The following is a 5,293-nucleotide window of genomic DNA, read 5'->3' as shown; positions in this document are numbered from 1 at the left end:
CCCTGCTTCCACCTCCTGGAGACGCACCGCCCCACACCTCCTAATCAACGGGCGGCCCTCCTTCACCTAGCCAAGCGCCACAGCGCCACCGACCTACTCACCGGCGAGGCCCTCCTCCCTCACTGTCGCCATGGCCATTCGTGCCCCTCTCCTCCCCCTCTCTCTTCCCAATGACGATGACCTCCACAGCTAGGCCCACTGCTCGTCGACGGCCAGATCCGAGACACACTCTGATGCCCGTCGCCCTCCTAGTCGCAGCATCCAACCAATTATGGCGAGGCCTCTAACAGCCGGACACGGTGACCTTGAACTGCCAAGCATCCTCACTTGAATGGCTATGGCCTCTTCTAACATGTGCACTCTGCTGCTCTCCCTCTGCTTTCTCTCTCGCAAGGGTGCTGCTCTGCTCCTCTCAAATCTCACTTCTTCTGCTACTGCTGCTCCTCTCGAATCTCACTCCTGCTGTTGCTCTATACTTGTAATTGCTGATGCTACTTCACCTCTACCTGACAAAGACCATCGTGGTGATGGTGTTTCGATTCCCTTTACCTTTACAAGTACTAATTGGTCATTGGCATCAGGGAAGAAGGCTTCCCCACGCCAGTATAAGCTTTTTAATGTGTAGTTTTTGTTACAGCAAAAGCTGAACGGGTGGCAAGATGAACATAGTTGTTATTAAACGCCAAACTGGTGCCTGGGAATTGAGGCAATTGATGCACTGGTTGGTGCTTTGCTCATTCCATTGTTTCATGTCTGCTGTTGTTGATTGAGAAGTGTGAAAATTTTTGACTGCATTTTCCTTTGTAGGGAGAAGGACACAATCAACCACTGTGATTCTTCAGGTCGCCTTAGGTCAGCATTTGTACGTTCATCTCCTTCTCTTGGCTATATTCAGTTCAACATCTCATGATTCTTCAGGTCGCCTTAGTCGGCATTTTCAGTTCATCTTGCAGGTGGTGTAGCTCCCCTTCGGTTCATCTTGCAGGTGTGTTTTTGGGCAGTACAAATACATCACTATAGTTAGTACATATGTGGTAGCTTGCAGTGTACTTAAAAGACTAACAGCTTAGGATTACTATAATTAACTAATAATAAAATTTGAGTCCTTCAGGATCCTCTAGTTATGGATGTCCACCGCCATCCCCGTCAACCCCTATTTCTGTGTTTTGTTGAATAATTCTCATGCTTTCCTTTATGACGGCTACAAATCCTAGTGTGTTTGATCAACAGTTGTATGAACTTGTGCATGACCATGGAAGTAAAAAAAGCAAACATCAGTCCAGCTGGTAAGACGTGGAGGTGATTTTTGTATCTAAAACTATTGTGCTTTTCTCTCCAAATGATTGTTTGAGTTAAGGGAAGCGAGGAGAAGTTACAGGAGAAAATTGTGTATGATCGTGGAGCTGTGTATGTGTATGTAATGTCTGCAATACGTGTATGAACAGGAAGGAAAATGATGTATGTTGATTGATAAAAGTAAAATGTAAAAATAAATAGTTCACATGGATAGATTTTTTAGCTCTGGTGTAGCAGTTCAACAGGTGTTATATCATCAACACATAAATGAAACGCAGGAAAAGTTCAATATGTCCATTGAGAAATTTGATACCAGTTCAAAAAAACATAGCATCAGTCCTTACTTGAGAGACAGTAAGTTCAAGAAAGAAAATGTCATAGCAATATAGTTGAAGGAAAAAGCAACTTAAAAAGGAAACGCGAGAGATTCATGATTAATAAAATAACTAATAAGTTCAACATGACGTCCCAAATAAGTTCGGGAAAAAACACATAAGTTTTAAATATGCGCAAAGTTTAGTTACAATAAGAAACCACCTTTAAGTTCACGCATTACAACCAGGAAAGTAAGCAACACAAAAATTCAAGGGATAAAAAAGATTCAATGATTTTTTTAGCACTTTGTGACGGTAAAATCAAGTACAACAACGTCAGTTCAAACCCGCACTGAGATCAATACGACTACTCTGTTTTGTGGCCGGTCGCTCAAGGAGCTGTGCTCAACAGTACAACTTCTTGTTTTGTGGCCGGCCGCTCAAGGAGCTGAGTTCAAAATAAGAGAAGTCTAGAATATCATCACAAAACACGCTCAATATGTGAAAACACGCTCAATACAAAACCATACATACATCCGTTCAAGTACTCTTTTTCTCGAACATATATTCGTCCTTTCTAGAAAGGAAAAATGGTTGAAATAAAAATATTGATCAGTACGAGTTAAAAATGGTGGTCCGTTTGGAATAAAAGAATTGACAGAAATTCAACTGTTAAAGCTCAAGCAAAAAGAAACCCCATGCAATCCAAATGAGAAAAGTACAAGTCGTAAAATAAAAAAAGTCTAGAGCATCATTGTAAAAAAAGTTTAATTCAAAAAAGAATAAAAAACATTTTCTTTTTGAAAAAAATATCATTCAGTTTGATAATATAAACCATGCAAGTACAGGGGCGACGATACAATAAACCATTGAAAACATGCTTAGTACAAACCCGTGCAAACATCAGTACAAGTACTCTTTTTCGGAACCATTCAAAATTACTCTAAAAAATAGCTCAGTACAAACATAAACATATATCAGTACGACTACTCTGTTTTTCAGACGAGAAAACAGTAGGATCCGTCATGCCGTATTACAAATTACTCTTAAACGGTTGTGAAGTAGAGAAAACGTTCAACATGACTAAGTTTTGCATTTTCAATAGCTATCCAAGGATATATTATTTGCCCCATTTTGATAAACTTTTTAAAAAAACCGCGTTCAAAACCAATTTTAACCGTATTTGAATTCGTATTTAAACCGTAAGGAATTCGAAAAACTTTCTATACGCAAAAGTTGCGTATTTTCCATAGCTTTCCAACGCCGTATCATTTGCATCAATCCGACTAACCGTTTGCGAAAAATCGCAAAAATACGTTTCGCCTAGAATTTCACCGTTTTCAAATTACTTTTAAATCATATAGAATTAGAAAAAACAATACATATATGGAAGATGCGGATTTTCACCAGCTTTCCAACGCCATCTTATTTGATCAATTCCGACAAACGGTTTGAAAATTGAGTCCAAAGTACGATTCACGTTTTCGGTTTTGAAAAAAACGGTTTTTTCAAAACTACTCTTAAACCATAATGATTTTGCAAAAACAAATTATAAGATTGTAATGTGGATGTCAAGAGCTTTCCAAAGATATATTACATGCCGCGTTTCGACAAAAATATTTGCAAAAAATTTTGAACTAAAGAAGACGATTTTTAGCAACAACAGAAAACATCAGTTCAACCGCTCGATTTTCATCAGTTCAAGTAGGGTAACAGAATAATATTCTATTATGCATAGCAGAATAGCCAGATGTATACATATATGGAACTTGGGCAGGAGCACTTTTGCCCTCCGGCGGAGCGATCCCGGGGGAACTTCCCTCCCAAAGGGGGAAATGATTGTCATCATCATCACCAACAACTCTCCCATCTTGGGGACGACAATCTCCATCAACATCTTCAACAACACTATCTTCTCTCAAACCCTAGTTCATCTCTTGTGTTCAATCTTTGTACCGGAACCTTATATTCACAACAAAAAAAGACACATCCGTGACATTTTGGGCCGAACGAATTTTTTTTCTGTCATACATATGACACTTCTATGACGATAATTGTGACAAAACCCGGTATCATCATAGATGTGGTGGGATCCTACTTCTATGACAAAAAATCATGACAAAAAATGGGCTTTTCGTCCTGGGCGGGCCGGAGACGCAGCTGCATGACATTCTTTGGGCCGTCCATGACAGAAAAAACCATGGTAGAAGCGAGGGGGGGGGGAATTTCGGGGAGTTCCCGGTTACGGTGGAAGGTCGCGGGCTGAGCGATGCGCGTTTCTCTCATACATGTACGCGTGTGTGTGCGAGGTGTTGGCTTTAACTGAACCCGAGCGAGGCGTTGGGCTCTAACTGAACCCGTGCGATTGCACTGCAGGCTATGCATTACTGAACCCGAGCGATCAATCGATGGCTGTTAACGGAACCCGATCGAGCGATTCCTTCACTACTGCTGTTAACTGAAGCCGATGGATGCTGCCTCTCTGGATGAACAGTGAGCGTGGGGGGGTGGATGAATAGTGAGCAGTGGCGTTTCCTCTGGATGAACAGGACCCCGTGGTGTGGAGGGCTGGATGAACAGTAGACGGTGGAGGGGTGGATGAACAGTAGCCCGTGGAGGGGTGGTTGAACAGGAGCCCGTGGAGAGGGGTGGTTGAATAGTAGCCGTTGGAGTAGCGCGCAGTGGAGGCTGGATGAACAGGAGCCCGTGGATGAACAGTCGCAGGTGGAGGCTGGAGGAGGTCGACGGTGGATGAACAGTAGCCCGTGGAGGCCGGAGGAGGTCGACGGTGGAGATGAATAGTATCTCGTGGAGTCCCGTTTTGCGGTACGCAACACCCCTCCCGATGAACAGGACCCTCGTTTTGACCGTAGCGCTCCAACACAAGTCTGTTTCGTTCGTTTTGTGGTACGCCACACCCCTCCCGATCAACAGGACCCCCGTTTCGACCGTACGAGGTCCATTTCCTCCTTTTGCGGTACGCCACACCCCTCCCGATCAACAGGATCCCCGTTTCGACTGTAGGAGGTCCGTTTCCTCCGTTTTGTGGTACGCCACACCCCTCCCGATGAACAGGATCCCATTTCGAACGTGGCCGGTCGAACACAAGGCCGTTTCCTCCGTTCTGCGGTATGCTAGGCCTCATTTCCATCACCTGTTCCGTCCAAGCCCTCCCGATGAACACGACCATGCATTCCGTTCCGACCCAGCCGGTTGGCTCCCCATGAAGACAACGACGATGTTGTTTCTCCATCCCGACCCAGCCATGTACACGAGCCCTGGCCGTACGTATGCGCGTGTAGGCGTTTGAGACCCCGCCCGTATGTACACATACGTGCCCGTATTTTCTTTCTTGCGCACTGGCCGCTGTACGTACGTGTACATGCTACGTGCGTACCTCTACTACGACACGTGCGCGCCTCTACATCGACCAGTATATATGTACGTACACGTTCGCGACCAGAATGACAACGCTACATACGCTTCGACCAGGTGGGTCCTGACTGTCAAGCACTTCCTTGCGTGCAAAGATGTAGCTGGTGGGTCCCAGCAGTCAGGGGGGCGAACAGTTTTTTTGCCCGGACACACTTCCTTGCGTGCGAAGGTATGGCTGGTGGGTCCCAGCAGTCAAGGGGGCAAATCGGTTTTGTTTCCGGACGCACTTCCTTGCGTGCGAAGATGTA

The sequence above is a fragment of the Triticum dicoccoides genome, chromosome 5B (assembly GCF_002162155.2).
Source record: "Triticum dicoccoides isolate Atlit2015 ecotype Zavitan chromosome 5B, WEW_v2.0, whole genome shotgun sequence".
NCBI lineage: Eukaryota > Viridiplantae > Streptophyta > Magnoliopsida > Poales > Poaceae > Triticum > Triticum dicoccoides.
Note: the sequence above shows the minus strand (reverse complement) of the source record.